Source organism: Elephas maximus, chromosome 13 (genome assembly GCF_024166365.1).
Source record: "Elephas maximus indicus isolate mEleMax1 chromosome 13, mEleMax1 primary haplotype, whole genome shotgun sequence".
In the NCBI taxonomy this organism is placed as follows: Eukaryota; Metazoa; Chordata; class Mammalia; order Proboscidea; family Elephantidae; genus Elephas; species Elephas maximus.
Genome location: NC_064831.1, coordinates 32440994 through 32456312, shown reverse-complemented (window position 1 = coordinate 32456312; position 15319 = coordinate 32440994). Strand labels below are relative to the sequence as shown.

General features: G+C 38.5%; 1 protein-coding gene across 2 annotated transcripts in view; it reads left to right on the top strand.

The window, feature by feature from the left end:
• Positions 1-15319, top strand: part of FHIP1A (FHF complex subunit HOOK interacting protein 1A) — a 325704-nt gene that overhangs the window by 57704 nt on the left and 252681 nt on the right. For both annotated transcript variants that reach the window (XM_049905183.1, XM_049905184.1), the window contains exon 2: positions 13068-13192. The gene's annotated coding sequence lies outside the window, so the exon portion shown is untranslated. The remainder of the gene's footprint in view (positions 1-13067; positions 13193-15319) is intronic.

The following is a 15319-nucleotide window of genomic DNA, read 5'->3' as shown; positions in this document are numbered from 1 at the left end:
TATATGAGAGAATTTTTGGCAGCCATATCATGCTCCTGAACATCTCTTGCTTCCGAGATTCAAAGGCAGAAATATAAGTGATGATGCCCGGTGTTAGTCTGTTTGTTTGTATCATCAGACAAGCAGCATGCTTACGACTAGATATAAAAAAAAAAGTAATTTTGAATGTTGAAGTGTAAACTGGGAACCTGTGAGTCTCTGGCAACACCGTTGCACAGTAAACTCCAAATCTTCTTGCTTCCTTAAGCCTGTCTTATATTTCTGTGTTTCCGTTTTTGTTTCGCTCCCCTTCCCCTAAACTGGAAAGGGGTATACTTTCTGTCTTCTTTGCTTTAAAGTTTCCTGAACCTTTATATCTCTACCTTTTCTGTTTAAACTAAAAACTTTTGCATATTACCAAATGAAAATAGCAGTGCCTTTTTCTTTCATATTGGTAAATGATTAACTTAATAAAATTTATAAAGATCTCTAGAATTCTTTGAGAAAGGACTAAATAAAATGAAATAGTATTATGCAAGATGAATAAATTACTTTCCTGTATTAAGCTGAGTTTTATTAACGTGAATTTTCTTAACGGTTATCTTTTTATTTTTTAAATTTTGAACCTCTGACTCCTTTTTAAAATACCTGATGCTCTTTAGATTCCCTTACTCTCTAAGGCATTTCTGAACTGGCACAACTGTTATTTTTTTCTTAATTTTCCAAAGTATGGTATCTTTTAAATGTTAATTTTTAAAATTCTCCTTTAATGTCTCTGCCTTGGCCCATGAAATATAAAACTTCACTTTAATGATCTTATTTTATTAAAATCTTGCAGCATTTTGGTCAAGCGCTAGAATATGATTTTCATAGCAGAATTTTAAACCTGAACATGTTTTATTTTATCTCTCTCTGTATGAAGTACTTAAAGGGCGGACTTACCTGGTTACAGTTAACAGTTTTACAGAAAGATCCTTTTCCTTCTTTCACTGTCTTGACAGCTGAGAAAGTCAAGAGAACAATCAATAGACTGGGTTAAGAGAGTGGAAATTTGTCCAGTGTACTGGAGTTTTGTTTCCTTCCTGGTGTGAAAGCTTGTATTTGTGGCTTTCAGAGTGACGTTATATAAAAATATGAAGGACAGGTGTTTACTCTGGCCTTGACCAAGGTGAGAATTTGAGATAGAAGAATTGGGCTCTGTTTAAGAGGTGTTTTTGAACTTGACCAATCTGTCAGTTCTGTTGCCTATCATTTAAACTAAAGATGGCTTGAAGAAGATGCAATTCCCAAAGTCATAATATAGCTCTAAAATCTTTTTTCTTTTGGCTGATGTATTTTTAAGCAATTGAAAACATTTTCTGTAAATTTAACCTTTGAATAAAAGCCAATGAGGAGAAATATTTAGAAGGCTATGAGCAATAGTAGAATGAACCATTAGAAAAGTCCTTTCGTGTCTTCCCTCAAGTGTGTCCTGGTGGAAGAACTACTGAAATTTGATAGTAAAATGTTGGAAAATGACTTTATTTACTATATAAAAAAACATAAACGAGCCTTTCTTTTTAAATTTGTAGGTTCAGAATAGTTATGCCTCACTAGCCCAATCCTAGTTCATTATGCTTTACATTGATGAAATTAAATGTGACAGATTGCATTGTTGGTTCAGCACCTCAGTTCTAAAATACAGAATTTGATTGAAGTCTGGTGAAAAAATTAAAGGATCTGTTGAATGTCAGAAATGGAGATTCATGAAATTTTCTTTTTAGCTTAAAGTTGGTTCAAGGAAGGAACATGTCTTAGTGCTAGAAGAGGAAAAGAACACAAAGAATAGTAATATGCCTGTTGAAAACAAAAAAAGACCTTAGACTTTGAAAGAGCCAATAGTTTTTTCAAACCCCAGTCCTTGGTGTCTGTACTGGCTGTAATATGGGTAGCCTGGAAGGAGTGGTACTTCCATGTGTGTCTGCCAGCACCAGTAGTAAACACACATGTTTAATGGCCATTTGGCTATAAAATGTCCAGTTTTATCTTCTGATTATCCAAGGACACATGTAGGTGAAGGTCAGAGCTTTACGATGCTTGCCGTGCGACTCATAGATATTGAGGGAGGAGAGTTACTTTAACATAATTCCCGTAATTCCCAAGGAATTCTTGGGAGGCTATCTTCTGATTCTTTTGCTACCTTGTACAAGGACCATGTGCACAATTTTCCTCTGACTTTCATCGGAGTCAGTAACTCGTGCTTCAGCATTCGTATTACATGAGCATTTTGCCAGAGCCTAAAATCACTTTTTGTTTGTTTTAGTTGTTAAGAGTTGGGAAATTTAAAGTTAGACTTAGGTTTCAGTCCCAGTTCTGTCACTGTGTGGTCTTAGTTACTTAATCTCCTTAGGTTTCAGTTTTATTGTTTATAAAATGTGTGTTCATTAGCTCAAAAAATACTTATAAGCGCTTTCTATTTGCCAGGCCTATTCTCAGCACTGGGAAGTGAGCAATGAGCAAAGTAAATGAAGCCCTTGTTGTCGTGGAGCTTACATTCAACTGGGGGAGATGGAATATAAATTAATAGGAATTAAGTATAACGTATGTTAGATGATGAGGTGACAGTTGCTACAGATACAAATAAAACAGAATAGGGGTAAAGGGTGACAAGATTGGAAGGTGGTTTCTGTTTTATGTGGTGGAGAGTAGAAAGGCCTCTGTAAGTGGATATGTAAGCAGAGGCATAAATGAAAGGAAGAATGCTGTGTGAGAACATCTGGGGGCGGAGTATTTTAAGGAACAGCAGGTGTGGCAGGTACTGCACAGTCCCTAGGTAAGAGCAAGCTTGGTATGTATGAGGAGCAGCGAGGAGGCCAGTGTGGTTGGAGTAAGGTGAGTGGATGAGAGAACACATTTAATATGTACACATTAAAAGAGTAACACACCACAGCAAGTGAGGATTATTTTAGGAATGCAAGAGGGCTCAAATGTGGGAAATTTATTAGCGACGTTTATCATCTTATTAGATATCAGTAGAAAAAAACTATGCGATCATTTTTATAGAGAAGGCATTGAATTTTATCAAAATTCAATATCTATTATTGATTTAAGAAAAAAGGACCTCAAAATAAAGTAGGAAAACCTCCTTAGCATAGTAATGTATGTATATCGCAGCCCCAAAACCATCTCAGGCTTAATAGGAGATTCAACAACATCACCATTTAAGTGAGGAATAAGTAAGGATAAACGTTTTCACTCCTTCTTCATGGTGTTGTGGAATCAGAAGTTAACGCAGCTATACAAGAGAAAGAAAAAAGTTACAAAGACATAAAAATCAGACAGGCGGTAAAATAAATAGGAGTATCATGTATAGAATACCTGATACTCCTATTTATAAATTTTTTTTTTTTCATTATGAAGAATAAGATAATTTACAAACATGCCTGGACATACATACAAACCAACAGCCAACATTATTCTCGATGGAGAGACTAAAAGCTTTCCCCTTGAGAATGGAAACCAGACAAGGATGCCCTTTATTTCCACTCTTATTCCATATTCTACTGAAAGTTCCAGCTAGAGCAACAAGGCAAGAAAGGGAAATAAAGGGCATCCAAATTGGAAAAGAAGAAGTAAAACTATCCCTATTCACAGCTGATATGATTGTATACATAGAAAATCCCAGAGACTCCACAAGAAAGCTACTGGAACTAATAGAATTATTCAGCAAAGTGGCAGGGTTACAAGATCAATGTACAAAAATCAGTCGGATTCTTCTACACCAACAAAGAGAACTCTGAAAAGGAAATCAGAAAAACAATACCATTTACAATAGCCCTAAAAGATAAAACACTTAGAAATAAATCTAACTGGAGGTGTAAAAGACTTACACAAAGAAAACTAAAAAAATACTACTGCAAAAAACCAAAAGAGACCTACATAAATGGAAAAAAATGCCATGCTCATGGATAGGAAGACTTAAATTGTGAAAATGTCAATACCACCCAAAGTGAACTACAAATATAATGTGATCCCAATCCAAATTCCAACATTGTTTAATGAGATGGAAAAACTAATCACCAACTTTATATGGAAAAGAAAGAGGCCCCAGATGAGCAAAGCAGTATTGAAGAAGAACAAAGTAGGAGGCCTCACACTCCCCAATCTCAGAATCTACTATACAGCCACAGTAGTCAAAACACCCTGGTACTGATACAGTGAAGACCCATGGACTAATGGAACAGAATTGAGAACCCAGAAGTAAATCTGTCCTCCTATGGATGCCTGATCTTTGACAAAGAGTTGAAGTTTGTTAAGTGGAGAAGAGGCACTCTTTAACGAATGGTGCTGGCAAAACTGGATAGCCATTAGCAGAAACATGAAACAAGATCCATACCTCACACCATACACATTAACTAAAAATGAATCAAAGACCTAAATGTAAAACCTAAAATGATAAAGCTTATGGAAGAAAAAATAGAGACAACACTAGGGGCCCTAATATATAGCATAAATAGAATACTAAATGTAACTAAAAATACACAAAGAGCAGAAGATAAACCTGATAACTGGGATCTCCTAAAAATTAAAACACTTACGCTCATCAAAAGACTTTGCCAAAAGAGTAAGAAGAGAGCCTACAGACTGGGAAAAAAATTTTGGTTATAGCATATCTGACAAGGGTCTAATCTCTAAAATTTATAGAAAACTTTAACACCTTAACAACAATAAAAAAACAACCCAGTTAAAAAACAGACAAAGAATATGAACAGACAATTCACCAAAGAAGACATTCAGGTGACTAAAAAACACATGAAGAGATGCTTGCAATCATTAGCCATCAGAGGGATGCAAATCAAAACTAAAACGAGATACCATCTCACCCCGGCACTAAAGCGGAAAACAGCAAATGCTGGTGAGGTTGTAGGGAGATTGGAACTTTTATACATTGCTGGTAGGAATGTAAAATGGTACAACCACTATGAAAAACGGTTTGGTGCTTCCTTAAAAAGCTAGAAATAGAAATACCATATGAGCCAGCAATCCCACTTGTAGGTATATATCCTGGAGAAATAAGAGCCGTCACATGAACAGACATATGCATACCCATGTTCATTGCAGCATTTTTCACAGTAGCAAAAAAGATGGAAACAACCTTAGTGCTCATCAACAGATCAATGGATAAAAAAAACTGTAGTACATATACACAATGGAATACTACGCAGTGATAAAGAATAATGATGAATCCGCAAAACATCTCACAATGTGAATGAGTGTGGTGGACATTATGCCGAGTCATTCCTGGAGATCACCTTTCGGCCAAATAAGAGAGAGGCCTATAAAATAAACAGTAATGCCCACGAGGAAAGTGCTCCCTAGAATAATCATCTATAGGAGACCAAAAGAGCAACATATGCCAAAAGTAAAGATGAGAAGGCAGGAAGGGGCAGGAAAACCAGATGAATGTAAGTGGGGAGCTCAGGGTGGTAACAGGGAGAGTGTTGACACATTGAGGAGATTGCATCCAATGTCACGGAACGATTTGTGTATAAACTATTGAATGAGAAACTGATTTGCTCTGTAAACCTTCACCTAAAGCACACACACACACACACAAATAATGAATGTGCCGAATACCAAGATAATGTGCCAACATTCATAGCTTTCATGTATACTAACAATAACTAGTTAGAATATATAGTGGAGGAAAAGATCATTAGCATAAAAAGATAAAATACCTTAGAATAAGCTCCGCGAGAAATACATATAATGTATATGAAGGCATTTAAAAATGCTCCTGAGGCACAGAAAAGAAGATATGAAAAAATGAGAAAGCCGGCCATATTTTTGGACTTTAAGATGGCAGTTCTCTAGCTTAACTAGTGAAGAATGTCTGCCTTGAGCACTGTGCTCTTTTAAGATCTATCGACATGGGATCAAACTGACGACAGCAACTTGAAAGATATATAGATAGGAAACTTAGGGGACAGTGAGTTTATGTTAATGGGGAGGAACAGTTCAAAAAAGGAGGGTGAGAATGGTTGCACAAATCAAAGAATGTGATCAAAGTCAATGAATTGTATATGTAGAAATTGTTGAATTGGTTTACGTTCTGCTGTATATATTCTCAACAACAAAAATTAAATTATAAAAAAGATGCCAATCTTCTTAAGTTAATCTGTAAATTTAATGTAATCCAGTATAAACTACTGTTTTAGCTAGTGCTCCCGTAACAGAAAATATAACAAGTAAATGGCTTTAACAAAGAGAAGTTTATTCTCTTGCAGTCTAGGAGGCTAGAAGCCCGAATTCAGGGTTCCAGCTCCATGGGAAGGCTTTCTTTCTCTGTCGGCTCTGGGGAAAGGTCCTTGTCATCAATCTTCCCTGGCCTAGGAACTTCGAGATTGATAAATTTGATGGCATTAAAAAACAAGCAAACAACCCTGCAAAAAGACTACATAAGCAAAGACATCAAGAAAACTGGAAAGAGCATTTGGTGATATAAGGAGATACAGGGACTAACTTCTCGAATAAAGAGCCCATTTTTTTATGAATCCATGAGAAAAAGCCTACCATCCAGTAGAAAAATGGACAAAGGAAATAGTCTCTAGGAAGGGAAATAACAGTGGCTTTTTTTTTAAACATATGAAAAGATGCTTAACCCCACTCAGGATAAGAAGTATGCAAGTAAGTAAGTGATACATACTGAGGTACCATTTATCACCATAAGATAGGAAAAGATTAAAAAGTTCTGTAACATACTCTATAGAGAGTGTGAGTGCAAAACAATAGTCTCTTCAGTGAGCAGTGTGGCGAAGTCTGTAATATTAAAACTCTTATATCATTTGACCAGGAATTTCAGTCCTAGGATTTATCCTAGGTATCAACACATATTCCTGGATAGAGATATGTATACTATTCATAACATAAATGGGAGCCCTGGTGGCACAGTGGTTAAGCACCCAGCTGCTAACTAAAAGGTTATTTGACCCTACCACTACCTACTGCTCTGTGGGAGAAAGATGTGGCAATCTGCTTCTGTAAAGATTATAGCCTTGCAACCTCTATGAGGGCAGTTCTGCTGTGTCCTATAGGGCCGCTGTGAGTTGGAATTAACTTGAGGGCACACAACAGCAACAACATTGTTGTTGTTAATTGCTGTTGAGTCAACTCCGACTCATGGCGACTCTGTGTAGAAGAGAAAGAAATGCTACCTGGTCCTGCGCCATCCTCATTCTTGCCAGCATGCTTGAGTCCTTTGTTGCTTTTCAAGCCAGGGAATTCATCTTCTAGCACTTTATAAGACTATATTCTGTTGTGATCCATAGGGTTTTCACTGGGTAATTTTCAGAAGCAGATCGCCAGGCCTTTTTTCCTAGTCTGTTTTAGTTTGGAAGCCCCACTGCAACCTGTCCACCATGGGTGACTCTGCTGGTATTTGAAATACTGATGGCATACGTATCTTCCAGCATCACAGCAACATGCGAGTCACTATAGTAGGTCAAACTGACGGGTAGTGGATACTCATCGTAGTAGTGTTTATAATGGCCGAAGATTAGAAATAACCCAAATGTGAATAAATATGCTACAGCTGTACATTAGAAAACTGTTCAGTCTTAAAAATAATACCCGTGAATCTCCTTATGTACTGTTATGGATTGAGTTGTGTCCCCCCAAAATTGTGTGTCAACTTGGCTAGGCCCAGTATTGTGTGGTTGTGTGATATAAGGAGATATAGGGACTAATTTCCCAAATAAAGAGCCCCTACAAATCCATGAGACAAAGCCCTACAACCCAGTGATTATCCTATGTGTTGTAAATCCTAAACTCTGTGATGTTAACGGGAAACCCTGGTGGCAAGTGGTTAAGAGTTTAGCTGCTAACTAAGAGGTCGGCAGTTTGAATTCACCAGGTGCTCCTTGGAATCCCTGTGGGGCAGTTCTACTCTGTCCTGTAGGGTCACTATAAGTTCGTGACTCAACAGCAATGGTTTTTTTTTTTTTTTTAATGATGTTAATGAGGCAGGATTAGAGGCAGTTATGTTAATGAGGCAGGACAATCTACAGGATTAAATTGTATGTTGAGTCAATCTCTTTTGAAATATAAAAGAGACAATTGAACAGAGAGAAGAAGGACCTCATTACCACCAAAAAAGAAGAGCCAGGAGTGTGTGCGTCCTTTGGACTTGGGGTCCGTGCGCTGAGAAGCCCCTAGATCAGGGAAAGATGGATGACAAGGACCTTCCCCGTAGAGCCAACAGAAGAAGAAGCCTTCCCCTGGAGCTGGCACCCTGAATTTGGACTTCTAGCCTCCTAAACTGTGAGAGAATAAATAAACTTCTGTTTGGTAAAGCCATTTACTTGTGTATTCCTCTTATAGCAGCACTGGATAACTAAGACATGTACCAATTTGTAAACATTGCCAATATATGTTGTTGTACAGCTTGGTGAAAATTGCAGGTTATAGAACAGTGTGTGTAGTATGTTTATTTATGTAAAAAAAAGATGTGTACATGTTTTGCTGGTATATGAGTAAATAGAGCCTCTGGGGAGGATAATTTGATGGCTAAAGACCCTCCCTCCCTTTCTAAAAAAAAATTTGTGCTTAGCACAGTGCCTTGCACTTTACGTTTATCATGTGTTAGTGGTGGTTGTTATTTTCATTCTATTCACTGGGTCCCTCTCTTGGCTTGATTTTTAAGTTTAGCATGGAAGATGAAGTAGATTTCACAATAAATACTCTTAATGGGTGTCATATTCAGGTTATTCATCAAGAATGCTATATGTACTTCTGAAGTATGTTCCTCGGGAGATGTAAATGTGAATTCTGCACACCAAAGCTCTCAAACAAGATTGGGAAACATTGGGTTAAACAAAACTAAGCAGCCGTCTTCCCCCCAAGCCTTTTTAGAGCCTTAATAAACATAATGTGCTTTGTGAATATTCAGTAGAAATATTTAGAACCCAGCATCTTCCAAATTTATTTGAATACAGAACTTAAAAAAAAAAAAAAGATGACATCTGCCTGTTCTCTTCCTCCTTTTTTTAAATTTTATTGTGCTTTAAGTGAAAGTTTACAAATAAAGTCAGCCTCTCATACAAAAATTCTTCCTTCTCTTTAAAAAGAAACATCTTGGAAGTCTGGTTGTCACATTGGGAAACATCACTTTAATTACGGGAATTTGGTTTTGTTTGCCTTTATTATTCATTTTAGTAAATCATTATTCTCGGTTCATGTCTGAGATGCCTGCAGTCTAAGTCGTCTTTATCCTCCCCTGCAATACGCTTCAACTCACTAATTCGTCCCGTGGTTTAGACCCTCCCAAAATCATCCAAATTATACTGGGTTTCTTGGGTAAAGAAGAAAATTATATATAATTAATGTGAAATTTCAGTGATTGATGAATGGAAGTTGAAGATTGACGCTTCATTTGATTTACCTTTTCCTACAGCTTTAAAAAATTTACTATTCAGGGGGAGGAATGAAATCAACTTGATCAATAGTTGAGGAACTGTGAGCTTACTGTGAAGACAGCATCACAGTTGGTGTTAGGAAATATGGGTTCTACCCTATCTTCAGTCAGCAGTTCGAATCCGCCAGGTGCTCCTTGGAAACTCTGTGGGGCAGTTCTGCCCTGTCCTATAGGGTCGCTATGAGTCGGAATTAACTTGACGGCGCTGGGTGGGTGGTACCCTGTCTTCACCACTTACCTGCTGCTTAATTTTGGACAGATTACTTAGCCTCCTTTCAGTTTTACCACCTGTAAAACTCAGGGATTGGGTTTCGGTGATCATTAATGGGTTTATTCACTGTACCATTCTGAGTTATTATTAACGTGCTCAGCGGAATTAATGAAGATTGTGGGCCTGTGTAAAAAAAAATTGTTCTACTCTGTAAATTTTCTCATGTGAATATAATGTATTCATTATACATAGCCGTTACACAGAAGGATTGTGAGCCCGAGCTTGATTTTACTGTGTGGAAGTAGAATGTTGGCAGGAGGCGTGTTTTGTCTTTAAATGAGATGACAACCAAGAGAATTATTAAGACCCAATGAATTTTAAGAGAGTCCCTTTCAGTTTAGCTGGGTCTCCTTTGACCTTGCTTTCGATGTCCTTCTGTGCATTACTGTCAAAGGACCCGGCTTCCTTTGAAGTGTCAGAGCATTGCTCCTGGCAGAATCATGACGGTAAAATGTAAGAGTGGCTCTCAGTAAAACCCTTGTTGATGCACATCGATGCCTTATTACCCAAGTGAAAGCGTGTGTGTGTGTGTGTGTGTAAGGGAAGGATATATGATAATGAACACAAGATGGGAGAAGTATTTCTCATGAATTAGGAATGACCTTTCATAATTCACGAGTTGCAGAATGAGGAAAGGCTTGAAATCACCTGGAAAGCATCTGAAAGCAACCTGTAATTCTTCAGAGGCAGCTGAAGAGCCGCTATCTCTCCAGTACATCATGGTTAAAGCTGTTTGTGTGGGATTGTGGAAGAAGCAGAATCCTGTTACTTGCAAAACGTCTTGCAATTAAATGTCCAGAGATTTGACTTTGAGGTTTTACTGCCAGGTTCCAGGTGCTTAAGAAATGATGAATTGATTGAAGTGAAGAAGTTGGATTTGAGGGTACCAAGGACATTTTAATATGAAGAATTAGTTTGTCTGCATGTGAAATGTTCCCTTTACTTTTCATACCCCACTCTTCTCATGCCCTGCCACTGCCACCACCGTACCCAACTTTGAAGATTCAGGTCACGCTGCCATCTCACCCTCCATGTTTCTTTTCTTTTCATGAAACACTTGTTAAAGGAAAAGATATCACATTCCAAGCCTTTGCAGCCATATAAGTAAAAACAAAACAGAAAACCTAAGACATGACAAAAACCACAAAAACTTTTCTACAGTGGCTCCTGGGGGAACTGTTTTTTTTTTTTTCCTTTTTTTGTATTGTACTTTAGATGAAGGTTTACGGAACAAACTAGTTGCTCATTAAACAGTACACGTATTGTTTTATGACACTGGTTAACAACCCCACGACATATCAACACTCTCTTTTTTCAACCTTGGGTTCCCTATTACCAACTTTCCTGTCCCCTCCTGCCTTCTAGTCCCTTCCCCTGGGCTGGTGTGCCCCTTTAGCCTTGTTTTTTTTATAGGCCTGTCTAATCTTTGGCTGAAAGGTGAATCTCAGGAGTGACTTCATTACTGAGCCAAAAGCGTGTCCAGGGGCCATACTCTCAGGATTTCTCCAGTCTCTGTCAGGCCAGTAAGCCTGGTCTTTTTTTGTGAGTTGGAACTTTGTGCTATGTTTTCCTCCAGCTCTGCCTGGGACCCCTGTTGTGATCGTTGTCAGAGCAGTCAGCGGTGGTAGCCGGGCACCATCTCGTTGTACTATACTCAGACTGGTAGGGGCCCTGGTAGTTGTGGTCCATTAGTTCTTTGGACTAATCTTTCCCTTGTATCTTTAGTTTTCTTCATTCTCCCTTGCTCCCGAAGGGACGAGACCAGTGGAGTATCTTAGATGGCCGCTCACAGGCTTTTAAGGCCCCAGATGCCACTCAGCAAGGTAGAATGTAGAACATTTTCTTTATAAGCTATGTTATGCCGATTGAGCTAGGTGTTCCCCGAGACCACGGTGGGGATTGGATTGGACTGGATTGGATTGGAAGAATTATTCTGTCCATGAGTGGCTCACCCTTTGGGGATTGGGAAATTCTTGTTGTACTAGACCCTGAGTTCAACTGCTTACTTTAACCTGTCTGCAGATGGAATATTTCCCCTGATGTTGATAATTGTTTCAGAACAGGTTGCATCTTGTTTCTTGCTGTTGCACGAGTAGCTGTGGCACATGTAATTACAACATTGTACCCTGCTTTGTCTGTCTTCTGTACATCTTACGTGGCATGTTCCCATTTTATTATAAACTCATCAAAATGTTCAATGATTGACAAAATTGTGGTTAAGTAAATTATGTCATTGTGGCAGATTTACTTAAGTATTCTCCAGATATTGGGCATTTAAGTGGCTTTTGCTTTTAAAATTTAAGTATAGTTTTTATTGCTTTCTTAAAAAAGTATTCTTTGTTGGAAAATTTTATTCTCCCACCTATTGTGATGTTGAGTAGTGGCTTCTTGAGGTTTCGCTTAGCATTTACATTAGCTTCTTCCTGTTGTGGAGTCCCTGGTGGTGGAAATAGTTAATGAAGTTGGAGGTTCAAGTCCACGCAGAGAAGCCTTGAGGAAAGGCCTGGCAATCTACTTCTGAAAAATTGTCGATTGAAAACCCTGTAGAGCACAGTTCTACTCTGACACACGTGGTATCACCATGAATTGGAGTCGACTTGGTGACAGCTGGCGGTTCCTGCCTTTTGTGTCTCTGAGTGTCTGTGGTTGGTCTTTTAAGATGCTCTTACTGCTGCCCGGGCCAACTCTAGCATTTGTTCTCCGTGTTTCTCTCAGCTAGGACACTGGCCCAGCCTGCTTCCATCTGCTGTCTTCAAACTCAGGTATTTCTAGTTGTGCAGTAGGGATTCATCCATCCATTTGTGCCAGGAAACTTACCTTCCCAGTTAGGCCTGATGATGTGAGATGCGTGTCTAAGACCAAAGCAGATGTCGCTCACGGGGTGAACTTTCAGCCGTCAGCCTCTAGGCAGATCCAAGCACCAGGGAATATTTTGGGAGTTTTGCACGTTTTTTGAAAGTTGTTTATAAAAGTTACTTGTAGTCCTGTCTTTGCTATTTTACATCACATTGTCGTTATTGATATGTTGCTGTTGATCCAGGGATGTGCATTTATTTAGTTTTTCTTTTTTTCTCTTCTAAAAAAAACATGTAAATTACTCACCATCTCTCAGAAGTTGGAATAATTGTTGTCTACATCGTGCTACCCAGCAGGAGTCTCTCATTTTTGGCTAGGCTTCAGATTTCTGTATAAAGATATGTTCTTTCCTTATATACTTTTAATGATAAAGATAACTGCAGCCTGAGGAGAACCTACTCAGGGCACAACAAATGGTGGTAAGTGGGAGGGTAGAGACAAAAGAGACGCTTAGATCAGGTTTCTGCAGTTTACTAATGATTGTGGGACATTTTTTATTTCCTCCTGTAGATTTTGGATGTCTTCTGTTGGGGATTTCTAGCAGTGCCCGTGTTGCAGAAATCTTTTCCGCCCCTCTGACCGGTGAAGTGAAAAGACACAGCCCAGCAGTCAGCCGCTGAGGAGAGCAATCCCAGGTAATTTCTTCTCGTAACTACTGATTTGTGTTCAGGAACGCTCAATAACATATTACATTTGTTTTTTGAACAAACTTAATTGAACTTGCACATGCACGTGAACATCACAAATAACCCGTTGCCGTAGATTCCGACTCATGGCAACCCCAGAAGGACAGGGTAAAGCTGCCCCATAGGGTTTCCAAGGCTGTAAACCTTTATGGAATAAGGCTGGTGGGTTCGAACCTCTGAGTAGTTACACAGCTGAGTGCTTAACTACTGCGCCACCAAGACTCCTTAAGTGAACCTTATCTTGTTCAAAACAGTTCTTTTGAAAGGAGACTATCCCCTATCTTTTACTCAGAACATTTTGGTTATTTTTCTTTGGAAGTGTGTGTTGATGCGCTGATAGCATCATTTTGGATATCCTGTTTTCTGTGGTAGCACATCTCAACCCTGTGAGGGTATATTTGGGAAATAGTCTAAACTCATTTATCACTAGGGTGATGAAGCTCTTAATTTTGATCCAAAACAAGAGGGAGCAATAACATAATGAAACGGTTTTTCTTTTTGTGATTTGTCTATGTGTTCGAAGGTACATATACTGTATTGGAAGTTAATTTTAAGAAGAGGTGACCCTGTTTCAAGCAATGATTGTATTGTTAAAATAAGTGATTAGGCTTCACAGCCTCCAGAGAAGCATATATTGATTGTTTTACTGAATAAATGTTGATATTCTTTCTTATGAAGAATAATTATGTGTCAGTGTGTTAGAAAGGAGTACTGTACCTGGGTGGTACAAACGATTAATGAGTTTGGCTGCTAACAGAGAGGAGCCTCGGAAAAAAAGCCTGGCGTTCTACTTCAGAAAAATCAGCCATCAAAGACCGCATGGAGCACAGTTCAATTCTGACACACATGGGGTCACCATGAGCTGGGATTGACTCGGTTGGTTATTAGTTACGTTAAATAAGATGATGTCTAACATCCATATAAGGAACACCTCTAGGACTTTATAATTCTCCTTTATAAATGATTCCCTGGGGGTGTGTTTTGCAATGTTTTTCAAAGTGTTATTAGGATGCCTGTCAAAAAATACACATTGAAAAGTTCTTATTACTAGGCCCCAATCTACTGGGTCAGATCCAGAGGGTTGGTAGGGGAGGGGTTGGAATCTGCATTTTACAGGGTAGTGACACCCACTGTGCAGTAAAATCTGAGCTTTGCCTAAGTCTTTGGGAATCCAACTTGGCAAAATTTATACACAAACTTACTTTCTCTTTCTGTATGTCTGCTAAAATAACTGACTAATTTACATACGCCTTGTCCTTTTTTTTTTTTTTTGTCCTTAAGTTACAGTCTGTAGAAGGTCTTTGGCTTCTTTTTTTATAATTTTTATTGTGCTTTAAGTGAAAGTTTATAAATCAAGTCAGTCTCTCACACAAAAACCCATATATACCTTGCTACACACTCCCAATTACTCTCCCCCTAATGAGACAGCCCGCTTTCTCCCTCCACTCTCTTCGTGTCCATTTCACCAGCTTCTAACCCCCTCCACCCTCTCATCCCCCCTCCAGGCAGGAGATGCCAACATAGTCTCAAGTGTCCACCTGATCCAAGAAGCTCACTCCTCACCAGCATCCCTCTCCAACCCATTGTCCAGTCCAATCCATGTCGGAAGAGTTGGCTTCGGGAATGGTCCCTGTCCTGGGCCAACAGAAGGTCTGGGGGCCATGACCACTGGGGTCCTTCTAGTCTTAGTCAGACCATTAAGTCTGATCTTATGAGAATTTGGGGTCTGCATTTTAGCTTCTTTTTTAGTGAGACAGTTTTGCTGTTGCCTCTGCTTTTTCCAGTTTTATAAATGCTACTCCATGAGCATGACTATGTAGTTAGAATCTGTGCTTTTTAATTAGAACTCTTGTGTAGTTATTGACTTAATTTCTGCTTTGAGTAAAACAATGCCAATATTCTTAGTATGCTTTTTTTGACAAAGGGTTATGATCTCAAATAGATTATTATTAGATCAAATTGAGAATGTAATTGAATAAAACTGTTGTTTGAGCTTTATGTCTAAATTTGAATTGTATATATATTTTTCTTGGATACAAATAAATACTAAATTTTATGAAATATCTGCTCTATGTA